Source organism: Myodes glareolus, chromosome 3 (genome assembly GCF_982192425.1).
Source record: "Myodes glareolus chromosome 3, mMyoGla1.1, whole genome shotgun sequence".
NCBI lineage: Eukaryota > Metazoa > Chordata > Mammalia > Rodentia > Cricetidae > Myodes > Myodes glareolus.
In genome coordinates, this window is record NC_142028.1 from 93,927,475 (window position 1) to 93,952,820 (window position 25,346).

At 43.6% G+C, this 25,346-nt stretch overlaps 1 long non-coding RNA gene across 5 annotated transcripts in view; it reads left to right on the forward strand.

Annotated features, from left to right (window-relative positions):
• Positions 1 to 25,346, forward strand: part of LOC125412393 (uncharacterized) — a 116,846-nt gene that overhangs the window by 12,674 nt on the left and 78,826 nt on the right. For 2 of the 5 annotated variants that reach the window (XR_015737556.1, XR_015737555.1), the window contains exon 2: positions 6,923 to 7,007. This is a non-coding gene — a long non-coding RNA (uncharacterized LOC125412393). Of the gene's footprint in view, positions 1 to 3,824; positions 3,949 to 6,922; positions 7,008 to 19,580; positions 19,943 to 25,346 lie in introns of those variants that run through there. The other 3 variants (XR_007235584.3, XR_015737557.1, XR_015000854.2) reach the window with 3 other exon arrangements.

Genomic DNA, 25,346 nt, shown 5'->3' on the forward strand with positions numbered 1-25,346 from the left:
AGCTTCTTAATAATCAAAGAGAAAAGGGTAAAGCTCATGTAATATACAATATCCATAAAATATTACAAAAGTCTAGAGTGGCTTTCCAAAAGCAACACAGATTTTCAGATGTTGGAAAAGTTTGGCGCAGACCTCCCGCCACATCCTCTGCCTCTGCTGCACTATGTACCAGTGTGGTCATAGAGAGGTGGCTTCACTGTAATGCTCTGGGTGTGGGAAAAGGAATAAGGGAGTGGGATGGATGGGGACCTTGTTCAATCCCTCTTCAGCCATTGGCCAAGTGCCTGGTCATGGTGAGGCAGAATTTTCCTAGTTTAATCTGTAAGAGCAGACCATCAGAAACAAGAAAATAAGAGCCCAGCTGGGGTCTGGCACCTCTGACTGTAACATGAGGGGGCCCTGCTTGTTTGTGTTTCCTGTCCTGCTCGGTTCCCCCAGCCGGCAGGCCCCAGAGAAAATGAACCACAAAGAGATTTCTGTAAGTTATAATGCTGATTGGCCTGTTAGGTCAGGCTTCTTACTGGCTAACTCTCACATCTTGATTAACCCATTTTTCTGATCTATGTTAGCCATGTGGCTCAGTACCTTTTTCAGTGGGGCAGTTCACATCCTGCTGCTTCGGTGATCTGGGCAGGAGTGGGAGGAATCAACTTCCTCTTCCCCAGAATTCTCCTGCTCTCCTTGCATCATTTCCACTTCCTGTCTGGTTTTCCCACGTACACTTCCTGCCTGGCCAATCACCGTTTATTTAAAACATGATTGACAGAATACAGACAATTCTCCCGCACCACTTCCCCCTCTTTTTTTTAAAAAACAAACAACAAACAAACAAACAAAGGAAAATATCCATAGTCCATTTTTTGGGAATGGGGACCCATACACATTCATGATGATATTAAGAACACGTTACAACTCATCAAAAAGTAGAAAGAGAGGACGTGGGGCCTGGGACCAAGTTGGCATGGGTGTTGGCTCTGAGTCCCTTTGCCAGCCTGGGCCCGAGAACTCTAACAAGCAGTGCTGTTGTGCTGGAATTGTTGTTCTTGTTCTTACGTGAATCAAGCAGTGTCGCTGGAAGTCAGTCTCAAAGCTCAGCTAGTAGCAGTGGAGAGTCACTAAGAGACACCAAGGGTTGGTATCAAGTCCAGATTTTTTTTTCTAGAAAAATCACCATGGAGGCAGTATGGAGAATGATTTTGGAGCTTTAGTTACAAGCCACGTATCATTTTCCTCCTTCATTATGTTACTTTCCCTTTTAAATTTTTGTTAATAATTAAAAAAGTTGCTGGGCAGTGGTACCGCACACCTATAATCCCAGCTCTTGGGAGGCAGAGGCAGGTAGAGTTCTCTGAGTTCCAGGTCAGCCTGGTCTATAAAGTGAGTTCCAGGACAGTCAGAGCTGTTACACAGAAAAACCCTGTCAAAAAAAACAAAACAAAACAAAAAACAAACAAACAAACAAGATCTCATATATTCCAGCTTAGCCTTGAACTTTCTTCGTAGTTAATGAGTGTTGATTTTTTTTATCTTCCTGTAGCTATCTTTATAATCCTGGGATTCCAGACTTGTGATCAGTTTATGCTCAGTTTCTGGGATTCTGGGGATTGAACCTAAGGCTTTGGAGGTTACATGAGCACACTACCAGCTGAGCTGCACTCTTGGCCCTCCAAAAAAAAAAAAGTAGGAAACTTGGTCAAAATGACCCAGACACTGACCTGGAGCAAAAGATACTTAGTATACAGCTTGATTAAGAAGTCCTATGCTGTACATCTCTGCACATTCATTTTGTTACATTTAAAAAATGTTCTGCCATGTAGCTCAATGGTTGATGGCTTGCCTGGCATGTACAAGGCCCTGGGTTCTATCTCTCTGTCTGTCCATCTGTCCATCTCTGCCTCTCTGCTTCTCTGTCTCTTTCTCATACACAAACACACAAAAATGTCATATATAATTTCTATATTTGTGGAATAGCTTCAGAAAATAAATATTTCATTAAATGAAATTTTTTTCCTTAATGGAGGCAGTTTAATTCCGACTTCGTAACTTATTTTTTTTAAATCTCGTGTTGAAGCCAGTGGTGGTGCTGCATGTCTGTAATCCTGGCTCTTGGGAAAGAGGCTAAGGGAGGACGATCACAAATTTAAGGCTAGTGTTGCCTGAGAGAGAGAGAATTCCAGCCAGCATGGAGTAGATAGTCAGCTCCTATCTCAAACTGAAGGAATAGGTAGCACTGTGTATAAAACCATAAAACAAATAGTGATGCTGCTGCCGCTTTCATTTGCCCCGCCTCTCTTTACTCTGACCATTATAAACATGTTGCATCCACAGAATTTTGCAACAAGAAAAATACTGAGTGATCCTAGTATCCCCTGCTTTCAATAGGCCAAGAACCAACTTTTTTTTTTTTAACTCTCAAAAATGAGTTATTGGGGGAAATAGTCCCGGTTTTAGTATGCAGAAGTCCTTACTGTGGTGCGGATATTAGGAGTCATCTCATCAGTGAAATGAAGCTGGAAAGAACAGCATTTACCTTCAGAACACTTTGTTATTTGGCATAGCATTTGCTTTGTGTTTACTGAGGAAAGAAAACCAAAAGAGAGCGAGAGGAGCCAGTTACAAAGAGGCCTCAGTGTGACCAGCATGCTTGCAGTGACTGCTAGCTGAAGCAGGGTCGGATTAAGAATTGAAAAATTAAGTTTCTCATGTCCTTGGTATGTGCATTGTATAGTGAAAACAGAAGTTTTTAAAGAAGCCAAAAAGTGGTGTGTAATTCTGGTTTCAACAATATTCCTATGAATTTGATAGCCCTTCCTAGAGGAATCATATTGACAATTCATCAGACATATTGTACTTTGTCATGAGACAGCCACTATGAACAGTTTAAAAAGTATTTCTTTTATGTGCATGTGGGTGTTTTGCTTGCATGTTTGTCTGTGCATCGTGTCGGTATCTGGTACCTATGGAGGCCAGAAGAGAGTGTGGGATTCTTGAGACTCGAGTCAGAGATGGTTGTGAGCCACTATGTGGGTGCTAGCAATTGAACCCAGGTCCTCTGGAAGATGAACCAGCGCACTGAACTGCTGAGCCATCTCTCCAGCCCTAAGAACGAAACATGTTTAGCTGTGACACTGTGGAACCATGTGTACCATCCCTGACTGCTATGAAAATTTACATTCCCTCTCAAATTTTTTTTACAACATTCAACTATGAAATAAATTCAAGTTTGGAAATATTTCCTGAAATCCCTTCATATGCTAGATTACATTAGGGTCTGGGGATACAGGCAGGATGAATAAGGCATGACCTCATCTTTACACAGTAAGCAGTTTGAGGCATTGTTGGGTTATCTTATCATCCATAAGGCTACCAGTATCGTAACTCTCTAGATCAGAGACACATATAACATGTGAGATTGCTCCAAATAGCGAGCCGCATTAGAGGAAGACGTCTTCATCTCTAACGCTTTATTAGTGATCCTCTTTTGAAACTCTCATTGCACAGCATGCAGTGGACGAAACTGAAAACGCCATGTAAATATCCAACAGTGTACTGTATTACTAGTGGCCTAAAGTCTTCAGCTTCTATTGGTCAGAATTTGAGGTGACGGCTGCATTTTATGTTGCAGATAATCAAAGCATGTTGTAATATCAAGTGGTACTTAGAATACTGCCTGAGTCTTTTAAGGTTTTTGTAGCATGTGCAGAGTAGAGTTTTTCTTAGTAGATAACATTTACAGAGATACTTATTGATTCCTAAGCTAAATGTTTTTGATTGGAGAAGCTTTGAAGAACTTCACCTTCCTTTCTTAATGTTTTTCTTTCAAAGCCAAACACGACCTACAGTTGTACAGTCTCCTGCAGTGTTTTGATGTTGTCACTAGGCCATCCTAGTCATTTCACTGTGCTCAAAACTTTCCTTTGAGGGACGTCCCATCATCACCAGACTGCTGTAAGTTGTCTCGGAGTGTAAGTTCAATGGCTACAGCCCCTTTCTTTCTCACAGTGGGGATTGGATTCTATGTTGAAAGTTAAAAAGCACTTCAGTGATGGTTAGAACAGTCCCAGTAAAATAAATTTGAAGATTTCTTTTTAACCATAGTATTTTTATACTACTTAAAAAAAACAACTGAGAAACACTATAATTGCCAGGATAGTGTTTATTGACTTCATGGAATTGTCATGAATTTTCCCTAACCAAAAGCTTTCCAGTACACTGTGACTCTTGCTAGACTTGTCCCACAGTGAGAAAGTTTGCTTTGTGGGTTTTTTTTTTTTTAAATTCTTAAAAATTTTTTAAAAGTTAGTTTTCCTAATTGGCTGGGAGCTTCATAGTAGTGAATTTTTTCTATAATGAACAATATGAGATATATATATACACAGAGAGAGAGAGAGAGAGAGACAGAGAGAGAGAAAGAGAGAGAGTGAGAGAGAGAGTGAGAGAGTCCTAGGTCTGACTTCAGGGCAGCATTTACAAGCTAAGGATCACTCTGGTGCCCAGCCTTTCAGTCCCTATGTGTTCTTATTTGAATTTTTGTATATAGAGCACAGAGGTGTCAGTTAGAGTCCTGTACAATCTAAGCCCAGGAATCTGGGACTTTCCAAGATGAGGAAGTGGAGGTGCAGCTGCCCTGGAGCAGGGGTTTTCTGAGTGGATTGCTTGCTTTTATGTGGGCCTACATGTTAACATGTACATGGATACTGTGCACTGCCTATAAGTCAGAGGTGATGATCCAAACATATTGCTGTCTGTTTTAAATGTTAGAGTAAGTAAAATGTATTATTATTATTATTATCATCATCATCATCATCATCATCACTAGACTCATATATATTACTCAAGCCACAGTGTTAGAAAGCTCTGTTTTAGTTATATTGAAGAGCTTGCTCCACTGGGCATATATTCCCTGTGGACTTGACTTGAGCACTAGCTGAACTGTTTCATTTGGCTTTTCACTTTCCCTTAAACTGGGCTATTGGTTCATACTGTGGACAATCCAATTGACTGTCATGTAAATGAGAGCCAAAGGTTTGGCTTGGCTCTTTCTTTCCCAGTGTTCCCCCCCACCCACCATTCTGGGGGAAACAAGATTTCTAGCCCCAAATACCTACATGTTGGGATTGCATGCAAAGATGGGCCTGGAGACCCAGTCTCTGAGTGCTGGATCAGGCAGACTTCCTTATGGAAAACCCCCTCATTTGCAGGCTGCATGGCACTTAAACCCTTTCAAACTACGAACAGACTTCAGGAAAGTTACATCAGTCCAAACAAAGACACATTGCTTAAGTTGTTATTATACACCCCATGACATTACCTACACATCTACACATTCACGCTATAATTATGTTTCCAATTTGACAAATGACATTGGCTCTCTGTGACAAATGACGTTGGCTCTGTGTAAGCAACTTCAGGAAAAGCTGGGTAAAGAGTTTAAGGGCTAGACAGCTTTTGGGACTGGGAAAGGTTTTCTTATGGCACTCATGTTTTGTCTAAAATTTGAATCTAAAACAGGGTGTCAAAACTGTCCCCAGGTGGTTGGGGTCCCACTTCAAAATGGAAGTGCTTTGCTGTGGAGAATATCGCTGTGTGGGGGGGAATAGCAAGTGAAAGCAGGATTATAAATGGATGTACTCTTGTAAGAGCGCACAGCCCTCAGGACACTGCTAGCAATTGGTTAATTAGCCATCTCACTCAGACACCACTGGCTGCGTCTGACCAAGTGCTGTCCCAAGATAGGGTTAGGAGTTTGCCTCCGCGGCATTTTGTGGTTGTTAAGCAGAAGTCAGATGAAACCTAGCCTGGACACATTTTTATTTTAAAAGACAAACAGAAGGATCCGTCCCGAAGGGGAAAATGGCAACTACTTGGCGAAATAAAAGCAAATGAGGACAGATGATCCACGCAAGTGAGGAAACCCATTTCTCTTAGTGGCGGAGCTGCCAAGAAGGCTGGAGGGAGATAGGCAGAGACCAACTCAGCGTGGTCGTCTAGTCTGCAAAGGTTTGGCCTTCCCACGGCTCCGAAGCTCTGGTGGCCATTTTCTTTCCCCTTTTTCTTTCTTTGGGTAAAGGGAAATTAAAACGGAAAAGCGAAATCTCCCAGCACCAACAACTCGGCTCCTCCCCCAAAAGAAAAAAAAATTAAAGCGCAGGTACTAAACCCAATCCACATGCATCCTGCGAAGCTCCCGCAGTCAACTTGATTCCCTTTGGCGAGCCATGCCGAAGGAGACGCAATCTGGAAAAAATCAATCAGAGCTCACGCCCCGCTCCGCCGCCACCGTCGCCGCCGCAGTGGCCAGGAGTCAGGGCTGCAGGACGCTCTGCCGCAGTGCACGTTCGTCGCAACCGTCCAGCTCCGGTGAATAATGGAAGCAGAGCAAGGAGACAATCAAGCTGATTTATCGCGCAAAATAACTCACTGCTTCAGTCCAGCTCTTCGATGTGCCGCTTTAAATCACAAACACGAGCACACAGATCCATAGGCGCTCACACATGCACAGTGCACACGTGTGTGTGTGTGTTTGTGTATGTGTGCGTGCGTGCGTGTGCGTGGTGTGTGTGTGTGTGTGTGTGTGTGTGTGTGTGTGTGTGTGTGTATGTAAGTATGTATGTATGTGTTCGTTCGCGCGTGCGCGCCAGGACCAAGTGGAAGGATTCAGCATAGCATAAATGAAAGGGAAAACCAAAACAGCCCACCACAGTACACCCCATCTTTTGCAGCATGGGCAAGTGATGTAATGCACGTTGGCGCCAAATAAAGTCGGAGCAATGCTAGAGTGCGGGAGAATCAAGTAAGGAAAAGTCAGTAAAAACTGGGGCCTTTTGTAGGCAAAGCAAAGTCCCCCCCACCTTATTTTAAATAGAAAGAAAAGGAATATCATTAACTGAGGTCAGTTCTAAAATGATGCTTTTCAACGCAGGCGAGTGTTGAAGAATGCAATGGAAAGTTCCTGGGCGAACATCTGGTGAAGACATCCTAAGAACACATTTGAAATGGAGAAAGCAGTAAGAGCCTTCTTTTACAGATCATCTGTACCAAAGAGGGGGGATTTAAAACTTTGTTTTCAAAGTGTATTTTGGTCTCAGGGGCCGTCTGTTTTGTGGGTAGAAGTCTGACCCCAGTGAACGGAAGTAGAGTCCTGGGTTCCTTATTAGCCTGGGCATGAGCAAGTCTCCCCTTTTCAAAGGTTCCTTTTCCTCTTCCGTAAAAATACAGAAGGTAAATGGTTTTTCTTGGCATAGTGACTTCAGGACTCCATTTACGCGGTGAGGCTTACCAAAGAGAGGGGGCACATTCTTCAGGTCTCTGTGCAGAAGGATGGACTAAATGTGTCAGTCTAATGGGCCTCAATGCTCAATGTGCAGAACTATCTGAAAGTGTGTTTAGCATATAACAGATGCTGCCTGAGAATGGTAGTGTCACATGGCTCTACTTTTGAGGAAGAGGAGAAAGACTATCTAGATCAGCCCAAAGGATTTGCAGGGTGGAAACATGTCAATGCTTTTGTTTACTAATAATCTGGATACAAAACGTACAGGATCACTTGGATAATTCAGAGCAAGTAACATTTTAGTGACTCGTATCTGTGTGCCAGGCTGGCTGTCTAGATTGGCCAAATTAATGGGATTAATTACTCCCTGCCTACTGTTTCAGAAAACAACTCCAGGCAGAGAAGGGTTGCAGGCAAGGATTGCTGTTGGATGTTCTTCATCTGTGTAGTGATCAGTAGGGCCAAACCACTTGCTAGTGTGGACATGTATCAGTTGAGTAATCACAGGCAATTTAGTTTAGCTTTGCCTCAGTTTCCTATGTTTATGGAGTAGGGAATATATCTGCAACTAATTCATAGAGGTGCCACAATCAGATGAATCATTTCATGAAAGTGCTTAGACCCCCCCCCAGGCATGTAATAAATAAGTCCATGAATGTTAGGGGTTATTATCACACTACTGTGTACACAGAACAGAACAAGCAGGGATCAGATGAAATAGATAGTTGAATGGCTTTTGGGTTTCAAATAAGGTCTCTGAGCTGTTTATCTGTCTTCTCTGATGTCGGCATGAAGCAAGGAACTCAACAGTCTTTCTTATTAAGAATAGCCAGAGTATTCCTCAAATCTCCAATACCATGTGAGCTGGAGGGTTTCCCACTTCACCAGACCAAGGCAGATAGTCAGCCGTGACTCTTTATGTCCAGTTCACACCTAGTGGTTTACATCTTCTTACCCAGGTGAGAGGAAAGCAAGGTGTTCTTGGGAGAGAAGTTTCTGAGACTCCAGTTCCTGCCTTTTTCTGTTGTGTTGTTTTCTTGCCTGTACAACTTGTTACCTTAGACCCAGTCTCTGTCATTGAATTAGGAAGCCAAAAACCTCCCCCAAATCCCTGGCGTGCTCCTCTGTGTCCTTAGTTTAAAGGGCAAGAGGAACGCCTGGATTTCTCTCTTCTTTTAAGGATCCCCAGAGTGCATCCTTGGGAAGGGTCACAGTCATGGAATGCTTAAGGGACCGATTGTGTTTGTGTTTGCAGTTTGGGACTGGAGGCAAGCTGCTTTTAAAGCTTTATAGAGGAAGTGGGGATTAGGTGTTTCCAGAGCAAGGTAGGTGCTGGCAGGATTAGGTCATCCTTTTTGGAAAGTAATGCCCCACATTTTTTTTTTCCTCCTGCCTGTGCATTTTGCAGCCCTAGGTGCATTAACTGCTTGACCAGGGGCAGTGGGACAGCCCATAGAGGACTGGCAGGCCTGGAACTCCCTAAGAGGAATGGGTGGCCCAAGATGTCTGTGTTTAAGGATTGGAGGCTCTGGGGCTAAGTTCCCCTCTATCCAGAAAGGGTCTGGTTGGCTGCGTGGAGAGAAAAGTTGATTCCCTCCAACCTGCTAGTGTGAGCTGAGCCCACTATTCCACTCGGTCAGTCTCATTAACAGGATTTCCAAAACAAATGAATAAAAATACAGAGCAGGGTGTGCCTGCTTACCTTGCTCCTGGCTGTTTGGCCTGGCACGTTGTCCCAGCAGCCCAGGACTCCCCATCACTTTCACAGGCATGCAACTCTTCCCTTAAGAGGCTGTGCATTTTAGAAAGGAAATTCAGTATGCTTACACTTTAAACATTTTTGGAAATCCAGCATGGGAAACCCGTTTCCCCTGAAGGACCTGACATCAGCGGCTGTGAGTGCACAGCCTTACTCAGCCTCAGCCTCCCAGCATCCTTCCTTGTGGGGATTTTGTGAAGCCCCGATTTCTGTTTCTGAGTTTCTTGGAGGAGAGTTTGAGTATAAATTCAATTCGGCCTCTCACTCCCATCTCCACCCATCCTGATCACGGGGATCTCCCCCAGAGAAGAGCCAAAGTCTGGGGGGAGCAGAGACAAGGAGCTGGAAACACAGAAGTGCGGGCCAAGGTCAGGTCCGCTGGCTGACACTAAAGGAGGTAGCGGTTAGGCGCCGCCCTCTGGCTCAGGAGCTGACCTAGACGACGCCCCCTACCCGGCTGCTGTCTGGAACATCCCCAGCGGAAGGAGGGAGCGCCACCGCGGGATAGTCGCTGATTCCCCGTGAGTGCCTTTGCGAGTTGTTCAAAAAAGATCAGCTGTTGAGCACAGCTGAACTTCGAAAGACTTTCCCCCTGGCCCTGCTTCTCTGGTCCCAATGTTTCTGTCTCCCCCAGGCCAGGGATCCGATCCAATAGTCTAATAATGTACCCTAGCCCGTGAACCCAGAATCGCAACAGGCTATTCCCGGGTGGCTTACGATAGTGGAACAAGTTTACCAATCTCTTGAGGGGAAAATGGTGCAGGAATCTGAAATACTGTAAGCGACTAAAAAAACTAAACCCAAAGCAAACCAAAGCCAACTTAAACCAAAGACCAACCAAAGTCAAAACAAAAATGCCCTTTCTTCATTACTGAATCATAGCGTCCACCCCCCCCAAAAAAAAAAAACTTCAATGGGTTTACTTTTGCTCAGACGTCAGAGTCCTTGAATCTTTCAGGAAAACAGTTCTTCCAGGCCCTCCTGAAGGGCGCTCTTAATGCCACTGTGTTAAAACGTTTTACAGGCAAGGTTTCAGAGAGACGTCTTTCCCACGAAGAACGACTGCACTATCACATCTGTTTACAGAGAGGACTGCATGCAGAAAGGCAGAAAGACGGGATCCAAGCCAACCCAACCAAAAACGACACTTTACAACTTTGGAACCACAGTTTTGAGTATTGTGGGCCATGCAGTGTCGGCCCCTGGAGCAGACTGTATGCTGGGCTATTTCCCACTGCCTGCTGCAACTCTTCCACAGACATTTTTCTTTCCCGTTTCTTTTTTGATGGTTGATTGTAATCCCTCCTTCCAACACCCAGCTTTAAGTCTCTCTGCTCCTTATATTGTGCCTTTAGTGAGGCTTGGTCCTCGCATATATGAGGTAGAAAGCCTTTGCTGTCTGCCTGGCAGAATGTGAACCCAGAATGGAAGGCTGTTGCCAGGGCAGAGCACTCCACCACCGTCATTTATTTACACCCCGGGCATCTCATGGTGTACAGAATGAACTCCAGGGGGGAAATGGCAGAGTGGTGTGATTCCTTAGGCAGGAGAACTTGTGAAGGTTGTAGACCCCACGACTGTACAGAAATTACTACAAAGTGGTTTGCTGAGAAAACATACTGTTTTGGCTTCCTGGGTCTAAGACATCACAACGCACTAAGTAAGCCTCTATCCCCACCCCTCTTGGCAAACACCAACACACCCCAGCATTCCTGGTCCTCTAGTGGCCCCCACACTGTTGTGTGGTCCCTTTTTAAATGATCTCTTTGAAAGATGAGACCGACTTTCACTAAATTTCATGCTTCCTTGTTCCTGGTAAGTTTTATTCATGCAGCATGAGTTCTAAGACCGCCTTTCAGAGCTTGACATGGGTTTCAACCCTGGAGTAGGGAAGGAGTAAAGACTCTGACTATGCCTTCAGGGAGAAAAGGATTTTTTATCTGGTTTACTGGGGGCGGGTGCTGAGTGCAGAGCGGGGCGGCTTTGTAGAAGACCCAGTCCATCAGCTTTGGTAACATTGGAAGCACAATTTCCACATGTTCATCACTGTTTGCTTAAATGCCCAGGCAGGGCACAAAGGACACACTGCCTTTCGAACTTCTGTCGCTCTCCCCCACTAGCTGTGAGAATACAGCACACACCTGCTTGTTTGAAAGAGGCCAAATCCAGTTTCTGCCTCCCAGAGAGTATGAAGACCCCTTCTGTTGAAACTACAGTGCGAGGCATTTGCTTGCAGCGCAGGAAAGGGAAAACACTTTTGTTTTGTCTGAAGACTCACTTAGAGACTAGGCCTGGCAATCTTCCTGTTAAAGTCAATGCTAGGAAAGCGCGCAGTGCTGGAATTCTAAGATCAGAGTGCTAAGCATGTGTCTCAGCTCTCTGTTTGCATAGCTGTATTTTCCATTTCACCTATTTCCTTCTTAGGGACCCCCACCTCCTCAAGCATAAGAGATTAATAGACACACACCTACTTTTCTCAAAATAAAAACTGTCACTACGTTTAGGTGGTGGTCTGGCAACCAAGAGTCACAACTGTATATACCCATTGTCATTGTTTATTTAAATTTATCCCAACAGTTTTTTTAAGGACTTGGAAAAGTGTAGCAAGTGCTAATGGGGGAAAGAAAAAAAAATCGAGTTAGACGCATTTTGCTTTTTCAGATCAAGGAAAAGGACTCCGAATAAAAGAATAAGCTTTATACAGAGTATTTTTTAAAACGCTTTTCAGTAGCTCTAGGCTTTCCTCTGCCAGATCTCTAAGAGTCATCCAGTTCCGCTTTCACTTTTCCCCCTCACACCCTGGCTAACTCGCTTAACAATCTCTGGCCGGAGGCCTCGGGTAGGGGCCAGATGACCCCACAGGTTTCCCCAGACCACAGCGCTCGACTTCAGAAGAACCCAGGGGAAAAATGTCTTCTTCGTAAACTGCAGATGGAAGAAATCATTCACCCAGTTCACCCCCCGAGCTGCGGTAGAAAGGACGTCGGTGGATCCTCAAGCTGGGACGTGCGTACTGGGACCACGTCCGCCGAGGTTGCAGCACGGCCCTACGCGTCCTCCCGCCCTGCAGAATGACCGGGTCACTCTACGCCCAACCATCCTGCCACCCCACACCCGCCTCCCGCGCTCTACGCCACCGCCACCACGCGTGCTCCTAGCCGGGCTGCGGCGTGACTCCCTCCCCCATCGCGTACACCCCCACGCGCGTGGTTGGGGTTAGTATCTGGAAATTTGGCAGCCAAAACACAGGGTCCAGGGAGGGGCTGGAGGGAAGAGAGACCCTGCGGAGACGTCACAAGCCACCGAGTCCTGGGTAAGAGGCAGTCCGAGGGTCCCCAAGCAGGCCCTGCAGGTGCACCCTGTTGCATTCCCTTCCAAGTCTTTAGAGATTTGGCTTTTAGAAGTTTGTAAAGTTGCCCCGCCCTGCCCCACACTCATGGGGGGTGGTTACACTAGGGTGCCACACATCCCCAGCCCTCTATTCCCATTACTGAAGTTAGGAGAAGGGGTACAGGATGAGAGTGGCCTGGGCTGCTGGAGGATTGGGGTTCAAACACCGCCCAGGAGCCCCCAGGTGGGCGATGAGCGCTTGGAGGTGGGTCAAGGGTTTCTACTTCTCGGGAAGCGCAGTTTAACCGCTCCGCCCGCCCCAGGGGAGCGAGACGTCGGGGAGGAAAGGACGATTTAATTTTTTTTTTCTTTTAAAGAGAAGGTGGCTGGTGACCCCGGTGCTCACCCTTCAAGTTCCCCTAAGCGAAGCAGGGCGCCACCTACAGTCGAGTTCTAACTAGCACGATGGTGAGAAAGCAGGCCAAGTTAAGGTGGCCCCCATCTCCTTTCAGCCAGTCCAGAGGGACGGTCTGTTAGCAGTAACAGAGCAGAGAACACCGGAAATGTGCTTTCCTTCTCCTCCTTCTCCTCCTCCTTCCTCTTCTCCTTCTTCTTCTTCATCATCATTATTGAGACAGAGTAGGAGAGAAACTGCACATGCTAGGAGCTCCTACCTATTTCTAAAATGAAAAAGAAAACTTCTCGAGAAATACAACTTCTAAGACATTGTTTAGGTGCTTTCTGCTCCATGAAAAAAATAGGTAGGTCTTGAGGAAAGGAGAGAAAGTCAGCCCAGGGGCCCTAGTGGCTGACTCGAATGCAGGCTACTAACTATTCTATCTAATCGCACAGACAAAGGAAACATATTAATGGATAATTATGACTACTTGATTATAATTTTACTTTATAAATTGCTAGCTACCACTTGAAAGTCATACTGTATATGATATACAATATTCCCATGGTGAGGATGAGGACACACAGTCCTGGAGATGCGAGCTATAGTTGCAACTTCAGCAGCCCAAGTCTTTTTCAGAACCTGCCTTTGATGAACAGTTTTAAGCTCTGGGAGAGTAGGTTAGGAGTTTTACATGGGAAGACAAAGGTTCTTTTCCAATAACACCTCTGAGGACAAAATAGGACTGAAAGTTCACACAATAGGGAATGGAGGATCAGGGAGGTCAAAGGAGTCACTTTTGTGTGGTGAGGGAAGTCAGGGCTGGAATTCAAGAACCTGGAGGAACCCATGGGGGAGTGTTGCTCACTGGCTTGCTTTTTGGCTTTCCTGGCCTGCTTTTTCAAGGGAGTTCCTTTAAGAAGTGGCAGAGTAGGATCATAGAGAGCCCCACTCCACACAAAGTATCGGCTTTGGCATACTTACAAAAGTTATCAAGACAAGCCAGGCAGGAGAGGTGGCTGCTTAGTGGTTTTGCCATGTTGAAGGGGTGGCACAGGCTGGCCTTTGCAGCCTAAGGAGTGCTGATTACTGCAGTGTTTCCTCAGGAAATGTTGACAGTGAAAGAAAGAGCAAAGGGTGGGTGGGGGTGGGGGCAATAGTTGAAGCCAGAGACAGATTGACTTATATTTCTGTTAATATAATTAGCCTATGCTTACCTAATGGTCCACACAGCCAAATCTCATCAAACAGCCCAGTAAAAAGTTTAGTTTAATATAGCAATTGCTGTCCTGGCATCTGAACCACAGTGATTGTGCTTTGTTGCCCTGGTTATGAAAATAATATACATTAAGGTTGCCCCCACCCCCAACCCAGTGGCAAGTGCTCTACCACTGAGCTATGCCTCAAGCCCACTACTATGTTTTTTTTTTTGTACATCAAATGTGTCACTGCTTTGTGTCCTCGTAATAGTAGTGACATTTCATAATGAAAGGTTTGGATTACACAGAGAAGCAAATTATACTACTTTCAGCATTTTGGGGTTGCCATTGTGGAAAATTATGCATGAGCTCTCCTTTGTATCCATCAAAGCATAAAACCCAAACCACCATTCCTATCCAGAGTGCCTCTTTTACACCAGCAGAATAGCAAGACTTATCCAATGGCCTCAAAGTAGAGCTGAGAAAATGGCTCTGTCTATAAAGTTCTTGGTGCATAAAGATATAAAGTATAAAGATCCAAGTTCAATCCCCAGCACCATCTCAAATGCCAGGGAGAGAAGATCCTTAGGGATTGTTGGTCCACAACAATCTGCCAAGTTGGCAAGCTCCAGGTTCAGGAGGAGACCCTGTCTCAAAACTTGACATTGATCTGTGGCCTATGTAGACACACACACACACACACACGCACGCACGCACGCACGCACATGTACGCATGCATGGGGCCTGAAGTTAAGCAACAGGAAGGTTTAAGTAGGAGCATTGTCTGTAAAGGCAAACATCCCACCTGCATCCTTCTGCCAGCTCCAACTATGATCCTTCGTCTTGCCAATACATTACCAAGAGCCCTGACTTTGGCAAGTGTCTCCAGTCTCTACATGGTGACAGTGTTTCTAATAACCTAATAGATTTTCATTTTGAAGCACATGCCACAAAGAATCCATTAGCAGAAGAGTCCTAGTGGGTACCTAAAGTTATCAAATTAAGGTGAGGTGGCCAGCTTTGCAGTTTATTTATTTACTTACTTACTTTTTGGTGACTGGTTGGTAATTAGGAGGGCTTTGTAAGAAACAGCAGGTGACCTACTTGTAAACTGTGTTTTCCGTGTTCCATATTATTCCAGGTTTTAGCAGAACTACAGGGAAATGCAAGGGTGCTTCTGCCTAGAGTTGAAGATCTAACTTTTAGGGTAGAAATTTCTGCCTGTCTCCTATTCTAGGGTCCAGTCCTTCATTTTGTTATAATAAAATAATAGACTAAAGCTGAAAGAGAATGTGTCCCAACTCAGATGTTTCCACTCTGAAGTGATGGGCTTCATCCTAGAATTTGTAATGTTACTGACTTCATCTTCTTTTAATACAGCTCCATAAATAAGTAGCTTGAGAGAGCTCTTCAGGAAAGTTGGGAACTGGAGTGTGTGACCTCATTTTATGTGCAGCCACACGTAGACAAGTTTACAAGAGACAGGGCTGGTCACTGAGGGCCCCTACTCTGTTGCCTGATTTGTTATTGTGTTTCTATGTTATAGAAACCCATGCCAGTCAGCATAAAGGGGTTTGTGGCCACGTAACTAACTACTTCTTTTTGGTCCCTTTCTCCAGTGGTCTGTAGTGAAGAAAGGGCAAAGCAATGGGTCAACTTCCAGGGCACTCTGAAACCTGTCGCTGTTCTCCGTGCCACCCGGGTGGCACAAAACCCTCAGCCAATGGCAGGCCAGCTCTGAGAAAGTGGATAGCTATTAAAGCAAAATGGCTTTTCACAAGACTGCTGTGAGATTTATTTGAGACACTGAACTCCAGCTCCCAACATAAGGATGGAGATGGCTGCAAAGTCACCGAGGAGAGCCCAATAAAGAGTATTGGCTTTAGAGAGACCAATTTCATGGGACAGTTGCTCGGAAAGTTAATTACTTTATGCTTGTAGTAAAAAAAAAACCCAACTCAGTGTATTTACATCATTAAATGCTGCATCAGTGTCGACATAGAAGGACTCCCGAGTGTCTGACACAGCAGAGCCGATGGCTTGAAAACAGGATGGGCCACATTCAAGAGTTTATTTAGGAGCCTAGACCTATGCACCCAAGAAGTCTAGAGATCTTGGAAACCATTTTGAAATCATTTGAAGGGCAATTGGCAGTTATAACACTCCTAAAAGTACTAATAGTCAAGGTCATTGCCTGCTGCAACTCTGTGTAATTCCCACACATGGAGATACCACTCGGAGATATCATTACTTCTATTTCACGGGGATGGAGTGGAGGGGGAAAGCAGAGACTTCATAAAAGGTATATATAGAACTTAGACAGACCAGACTAGCTGCAAACCACACATTTCCCCCCGTGGTTTTCAGGCCCCTAAGCCTTCTCCGTCTGGGCTTGACTTTCGCTGTCTTCTAAGAAGAGGTTTACTTCTTTTTCTTGGCACCTCAGACTCCATTTGCGTTGGCAGATTGAGATGGCAGCTAATTCCTTGGTCCCATCCTTATTTGTACACACAAGAGGCACACATACTTGGATACCTCATTCATTTCATCTCTGGTTTTGAATTTTTCTCTTGACTTGTGGTTTTTGTTATTTCCGTTCAGTGCTTCACATAAAGCTTGCTTCTTCAAAAATAATACGGATTGCCTGCAAGGCATTCAATCTGGCCTTTCTCCTCCCTGAGCAAAGCTAGGACAGAAAATGAGAACGAGTCCAGGCTTCTGTCCTTGGCCCCTTTGCAGTCAGCCTCTGCCTCAAACCTCAAATGTAAAAGGTGAACGCCTGGGAGGTAGTAAGAGTGTCCAAACGAAAGTCTCAAGGGGTGGCTTTATCACCCCCATATACTCAACTTCTTGCCACAAACCAGTTGACCTCTTCAAATGAACTAGATATTTGGACTGGCACCGAGGCTGTGATAGTGGAAACATGCTATGAGGGAGGGTGAAGCTGAGGAAACAGCTATGGTGCCAAGAGTTGGGGCAGCGTGGGAGGAGGAGGAGGTTTTCCCAGGAATTCCAGAGCTCTGGTTCCCAAGACTAGCAACTGCCCACTGTCCAGAGGAAGTGGCGGTTCCAGCTTGTACACCGGTGTCACATTACAGTGGCAGCGCGGGGCCAGCCTCGGCTAGGTGCCCGCTTGGAGTCTGCTAGCCTTTCCGGGATGATTTGGCCAGTGAGCTGTTCAAGAGTACCAACCTAAACAGGCGGAACCAAGTTGGGGAGTCCGGCCTCGCGCTTCATCTTTTGGCCTCTCCCTGGTCAGGTGCGGTGGGGCTGGGGGTGGGGGGTTTGTCCTGCCCGTCACCCACAGGACCCTCGCTCTGACTTTTGCACTCCAGCCTCCTCCTTCCGCAGAGCCTCTTCCGGGGCCTTGGGACCCTGCCCGGGTGTGGGGGACCCGGCAGTTGCCACCCATGCCCCAGTCTTGCTGGACAGCGAGGTGGCGCACTCAGCGTGCCTGCGGTGGAAAGGTTCATTTTAGAGCTGGAGAGCCTCAGTTTGGTGCTCGGAGCGGGTGAAAAGTTTCATTCCGGAGCCTCGGCTGTGACCCGGCGGCTGCGAGCGGACACCAGAGGGCGCCGCTTTAATGTGCTTCAAGCCCGGGATCCGCGGAAGGGGTGCGGACGTCGAGGCGGGCTGGGAAACCAGTTCTCTGCAACCTGATGGCGCGGTCCCAGAAGAGAATCTTAGGGGCTCCTCTGGGAGCATCCTTTTTCTCTTTCGCCTTGGATTCGAAGGGGGGTACAGGGTGTCCCGAGGCCAGATCCCCCTTTCCCTCATTGCAAGATCAACTACAGGAGCTCGTGCCGGGTCTTTTTCACCACCTGAGAGTTCCTTGCAGAGCTGTCAGGGTGAGAAAGGAGGAGAGGTCCCCGACTGAAGCTGCGCCCCCTCTAACTGCTAAGGAACATGCCTGCAGGCGTTGAATTGAGAACGACTAATTAATTTCCTCAGCCCTTGTGCAGAATACTTTAGAATGGAAAAGTGAAGGTTTTCGATGAAAATGAAGCTTGATGGTGTGCACCTGCCACTAATGCACGGTGCACCGTAACTTCCCTCATTAGAGAGATGGCTTGGGTTGAGAACAAGTCATATAGTGAAAATCACTTCAACACGTGCCTGTTCATATGCATAAACTCCCGTGTACCAGATGGCAAAATATAATGACATCTTAAACAGCTAATTGCATAAACCTTGTAATGCAGATAATTGCCGTACCAAAGTAGGAGTTAATAATTTCCCACTGTATTGCCTGGCTTCAGAGTAATCCTTAAGGAAGTTGTGACAATTCTAACACACTAAAGTTCACCAAACGGTAATTAAAACTAGCACTTATATCGTTTGACTTCCAAACCCTTAATTATGATTTGGAAGAACTGCTCTGTGGAAACCTAGGAGTTATAAATGGTTATAACATTTGATGCCTGTGATTCATCAAGTTTTCCTTTGCGGGTCTCATGTGGCATAATATTACAGAAGTCATTGGAGATATATTATATTCTCCAACGTTTTTCCCGTAGCGGGAGGCCTGCATTTGGGTGCACTAGTGGTTAATTCCCATCCTCAGTGGATCTGTGGATTATTGTCAATTTGCATTTATTCAAAGAGCCCCTGCTATGATAAATAACTCTAAGCCTTACCCCGTGGCTGCCATTTCCAAACAGTTTGCTGGTTGATATCTCATTTAATGTATGATACAGCTATCACCAATGTACCGTGCCTACTCTCCTTCTTCGATGAGGGTGTCCAGGTCAGGAGCGATAAACTAGTTCCTCCAAGTTCGCTAGAAATCATGAATCTGATGCCTTCAGAGCCCCAGGACCCACACTGTTAAATACCACTGCATTTAATTGTCCCGTGAGTTACAATAGGACCTGAGTCAGTTAATATTTCTCTTTTATTTTCTAGTAATCTTTCGAAATAAAACTCAAATGTAATAATTCATTCTTAACGTCAGTTTGCGGGTAAGTGTCTTTGATGGATTTCATTTCTCGGTCATTTTCATGATCCTTCTCAGCAGAAGATTTCTGTGGTTTACATAGGGCCATTGGTAAATAAGCCAAAAAGAGGACATCTGTAAAAGTAGGTTTTGATTTCCTCAATACCTAGTTAAGGCAAGCGTACCTTAACGTTTCTATTTCTCCACTTGACGAAGACTACAATTAGGTGTTTTTAAAAGCACCGACAATAACACAGCTAGAACACGATGCCCTGTAGATAGCACACACAGAAGAACAATATCATCTTTTTTCTCTCCATGTTGAGATCGTAGCATTTCTCTTCTTATCGTATTGGGCAGATAAAATGAGAGATGCCAGCTGTCTCCTCAGCATGGGGCCACCCTTGGAGACTCCCTTCTGTGAGTTATGTGCCCAACTCCTCCGCAGTTGCTCCTACGCTCAGTCCTTAATTTAGTGGGAGGCGTGGCAGCTTTGCGGTCAGGAGCCCCACATGCTCATCTATTTCCACTATGACTTTGCGGAATGACCTTGGATAAGGCAGACACTCCACGACCATGACATTCAGGTTCTTTCCCCAAAACACAAAGGCCCTGGCTCATTACGCGTGTCCCTCCTACTTCCATCCTTCCGGGATGTTATGCAGCTGTTTCTCCTCGAACTTTTTAAAGTGGGAATGAGACTACCAGGTTGTATTTTCCTTTATAAAAGTAACTTCCAAGATGTGTCGGCCTGACCAGATTTCGCAAGCATTTCTCTGATAGCTGTTATTTTCTGGTGTAGTGCCCACGGCATAAAGGGCAGTATTATGTAATCCTTGACGTCACTGGTTCCTGATACAGCCAGTGACAGGCAGAGGGGTCCAGCTACGCAGTGGCAGGATGATTGTGGTGATAAGGACTACTAAAGCCTATTATAAAGTAGGAGTTGTTCCTATGGTAGGGCGGTTTCCTAGCAGGGCAGACACCGGAACTGAATTTTGAAGCGCAAGTCAGAGTTGATACACTGTGTATCCATGGAATACAGGAGGTAAGAGACATGGCTGGCTGAGGGTGAGGAGGAAGCCAGGTGGTCAGCAGTGCCGGGGGAGGGGGGGAAGGACTCTAGGCAGAGGAGATACGCCTAGGGCAGGTCTCTCCCAAGACTTCATGGAGGAGTTTGGACTATACCTGAATTTAACAGGGGATTAAAAGTAAAAGAAGCTGGTCTTAGACTGTTCATTATTATTGGTAATTACTGGGCCATCTGGAATGCAGACAGTTTTTTACTGGAGAGAATATGGCCACCGTACCTAAAGAGGAGTCTTACTTTGGCCGCTGGAGGGTTGGAAGTCTGCTCACCTCTGGTGATCGACAGTAAACCAAGTTTCATATGAGGTTGTTCTGTGATTGCTTAGTTCTAGATCCCTATGGTGTCTAAGCTGGTGGCTCATCTTACATAGCAAGAAAAAAAAAAGCTATAATCATTGTATAAGCCAAGGCAGAAAACTATGCTTTGAAATTCTGTGCTGTAATTTTTTAAAATGATTACTCTTATGTATGTTGGTTTGAGATTAAATGCTCAGATGTTCTAGTCTGAATTTTGGAGATCAAGAGCATCGCTTTCATACACTGCTGGTAGATACATGTGTTAGAAATAATCTCTGGAGAACAACTTGGCAATACCTGGAAAGTCTTCTATCTTCTGACCAGCAATTTCACTTCAGGGGACGTTTAGTCTTTGGTCTTGGGGATCAAATGTACGTGAATCAACCATAAAGTCTCATGTCTAGGACTTCATCTTGAGGAAGCAATCAAGCGCAGTCAGCCTTCCATTCTTGGATTTCCCATTTGCATATTTAACCAAAAGATGATCCAGAAAGCGAGAGATACTAGGGTGTATGGGATCTTCCCTTTTTATCTTTCCGTCAACAAAACATTGTAGCAGCTTTTTACATAGCATTTAAGAGACTTTACCTGGTGTTTTCTAGAAGTTTAAATGTAGCAATGTGTTACTTTCATAACCACAACAAAATGTAAGCAAAGCACGCAATTGTTATCTATATTAAAAAACAATCTATGAAGCAACCTTGTAGACCCATCCTACGGTGGAAAACAGCACAGTTTGGGCTGCATTCCTCTGAGGACAAGGAAAGATGATATAGTATTAAAATATATACCTAAGACTTAGGATGAGCAAGGTGGTGAAAAAATTATTACCTGGCCAGAGTATAGACAAGGATGAAACTCAGAGGTGAGTGTTTGGGCCTCCTTTTCTATTAGCGGAATTAGACGTCTAGAGAGTGTGACTGAGGGGCTGGTGGGGGGGGGCAGAAATTAGAGACTGGAAACTGCACCAGATCCTTTAAACCCGAGGATACAGGTGAACTAGAAATAGATGCCACAGGACTAAAGTTAGTTTTGAATCATCTTCAAATTGGATTGGAATGCTTATGACTTGAGAGCAGAGATAAATGCCAATACTCCCCGAGGAAGATAACATCATCCTAAATTTCAAATGTATCCTATCAACAAATACTCAAGTGCTCTGGCCGTTGTTTAATAAACAAAGAAAAATAAGTAGACATACAAGAAGGCAAGATTATAAGAATAATGTGGCAAAGCATACAGGCAATGGACACAGACCCACGTGGGCTCTGGTTATAGAAATAATATGACAAACCCTTCAAATTGAATAATCCTCACATGTGCAGGAGAAATACATTCAAATCACAGAACTATAGGGTAGCTACTAGAGTGTGTAAGTACTGTCTAGACGCTACTATAACTGCACACATTATAAGGCATTATTAAAGATGAAGAAAACACTTTCTATTGAAGAAAGATTTGACTCACAGGAAATTGTGTATATCTATAATATTATATATGTATATATACACACACATATATACTAGAAAAATGTATAAAGCAAGGATTGGAGAATCTGAAAAGGAAAATAGTCTTATTCATCATTACAATGAGAAATTTTAATATGCACTTTAGTATCTAATAGAACCTAAGAATCTCAAATCTCTAAGAACATAGGGAATTTGATAAATATCATGATAAACTTTGGTTTAACAGATATATAGAAAGAGTCACCTTATAATGCCAAAACATGTATTTTTTTCAAGCATATACAAAGATCAGAGAGTTTCTAAAATCATTCAGAAAATTCCCTCTCAGGTATTTAGGCCGTAAGTTCACAGCAGTTAGATCCTGGGAGGTCCCTTCCCCTTCGATTTCTTTTCTTTCTTTTTTTGTTTATGAGCCAGGGTCTCACTGTGTAACACTGACTGACCTGACTTTCTCAGGTTCACAGAGATATGCCCCACCTCCTTAGTTCTTGGAATACAGGCTTAAGTCACCATGCCTAGTCCAGATATTTTGAAATTAATAAATTCTGGTCTGTAGTCCTATAGTTCAAGGAAGAAAGAGCAATGGGAATTAAGAAATAACTTAAATGAAAACACAGTGAGCAGATGTATTATAATGGAGCTAAAGCTATGATTAGATTAAATCTGTAGTGTCCTGCATGTACGCTAGAGGAACATGTCTAATCCACACGGAAGAAAAGAGTGAGAACTGAAAACTTCACACGCATGACACGTGTTTGGAGTAAGAGGTACAAAATAAAAACAATAGCAGAAAGCAAGAGACAGAAAAAAATAGCAACTAATTAAAACTAAACAGAGCAGAGAGAACCGGAATTCTATAAGTTTATTTGACAAAGACAATAAAATTAATCATACTTCATGGGTAAACAAAAGAAGGTAACAAAAAAAATCCAGAAAACACAATTAGCCCATATCAAAAATTTCAAGAGGGCATGGTTATAAAAACTACTTATACTAAAAATGTAATAACTATGCAAGTATATACAAATATGCAATATGAATAAGTCCCCCAAGAAACACAATTTATTAAGTGGATGGTAAAGGGAAATATAAATAAATCAGTAATTATTAGAGAAGATGAATCTACAATAAAATTTTTAAAAAGAAAAATCTATGACTAAATGGCTTTTCCGGGAAATTTCACCTGTCATTTAAAAGAATAATTAGTACTAATTTTCTGAGAATTCTGCCAGAGAACAGAAAATATGAGGACCCTTATGCTGTTTAAGTCATATGACTAGATTCTGCCGTGTTATGGTACATCACAGAATAACCTCAATGCCAAACTTCCCCAAACATTCTGCACCAGTCTCTCTTGACAGATATAAAAGTGCCAAATGAAATAACCCTAGATGAAATAGCAAAGAAGCTTTAGCAATAATATGAAAAGCTAATATATCACGGCCAATATAGGTTTATTCCAGGAATTCAAGGTTGGTTTGGCATTGAAAACTCCACCAATGTATTTCATTAATTAAATAGAGGAGACAGAATATAATCACTTAACTCTATGCATGAAGACATCAAACAAAATTTAATATCCAAATACGCTATTGCAAACCCTAGCAAGCTTGCTATGCAAAGGAAGTAAGCTATAGGAAAAACCCCAGAGCAAACATCATACACAATAATAAAATTAAAACACTGTGAGATTGAGAACACAAGATTATCCACTATCACTCCTTCTATTCCCTTTGTACTAAGCCTCACTAATATGCTAATCCCGGCTAGATGTTAATCCTAACTCATTCTGGCTAAGGTGCTGATCTTAACGGTGCTGATCTTCCTGTCTATTGAAGCAAGGGATTTATAGCAATAAAATGTATAAGTTTTATAAAAGAAGAGTATAACTCATTTGTCTATTATGTTATCAAGTATAGAAAAAAAATCCAGAATACACAAGAAGGACTTGGCTGAACAGGTAAGTTATGAGATCAGCGGAGACATGCTCCAATGAAAAAGCAAACAAACAGCCTAAAGCGCTGCATTTCTAGATCTCAGCCCCTATTACCTGTCAATTCAAAATTTAAATAAAGGTCTTTACAAGATAAAAGTATGAACCACTGAAGAATGAGCTCGGAATAAACGTGTAAGAAAAATGCCACAATAGAAGAGACATAAGTCATTGCTTTAGTCATGCAGTACTATAGTATAAATTTGCTGTTCTCTCCTGAATATTCTGTAGATTTATGTAGATTTGCATTCCCTATAAAAATTCAAAGAGTATTTTGAAAATGGAGTTTGGGAAGATTATTCTAGTTGCCTATGTTAACACGAATAGCAGTGAGTATTCAGGACACTTAGTGAAGAAGAGCAGAATGGCTCATCCCACCAGATTTAGAGAGCATACATATCAATGCAGTTTAGGTTTCACCTAAACGAACATGCCAGAAGATGACCAGGATATGTAGGCACTCCACTAAAGCAAAGAAGACCCTTCCTTCCTAGTGGTTCTTTCCAGAAGGGTCAGTTGACTATCACTTAAAAAAATGAGTTGATACAACTTGTCCTCTCAGACTCAAATAAGCAAATTTCTTTACTCATTCTTTCCTTCACCTCAAGCAGATCTGAAAGTGAAAGATAAGGCTGTGTGGATTCTAGCAGGGACCAGGTTAATATCATGATAAGCTTGGGCTAGGGAAACCAGGCAAAGGGACACAGCTCTAACAATAAATATCGATATTATGAACTACATAAAACTAAGAACCTCTTTGTCTCTGAAGACGTCATTAGGAAAATGGGACAGAAACCACCAATAGAAGATATTTATGAAAGATGTAACAGATAAAATCACATGGCTAGAATACTAAAAAATGATAAAATGTGGTACATTTGGCAAATATTCCAGAGACTTGGACATATACCTCAGAAAGGAGGCTATTTGTGTCATTAAAAATGCAAACTAAACATGCCCATTACTCCTTAGGAGATACAAATTTAAACCACAATAAAATAACACACGCACAGTAGGATGGCTAAAATGATCAGACGCCAAAACCAACTGTTAGTGAGAGAGCCTATGTACTAGTTCGCGTTTTTGTACTTGCAGTGGCTACGAGATTGATGCAATTACTATGGGAGACCATTTGGTATTATTAACGAATGCTAAAAGTAAGAACATCTTATAACCCAGAGATTACTCTCTGGTCTGTACACCTGTCAGTAGAAAGGTATGATTTAAGAAATGTGTCATGGGAAGTCACCGCAACATTGAGCTGGATGCCCTGGGTCTTGCCTGTAATCCCAACACTTTGAGGCAGAGGCAGCAGGATCGTGGTTACCTTGGTTACAGAACGAGTCAGTGTCACAAATAACAAACAAAAACCAACATCACCCAAGAAAGAGCATTTATCAATATTTCAAGTAGTTAGACGTTGTTAGCCACACAAATAACCATTACTAGGTGAAAGGGGTAAGTACAATGGTTAGTCCCACTGTCAAATATTGTTCAAGAGTGAAAAAAGAATGAGCTACAGCTATGTGCAGGATAATGGAGCCATCTTAAAAAAATCTAATATTAATCAAAATAAAGCAGGCATGAAAGGAAGTATACATATG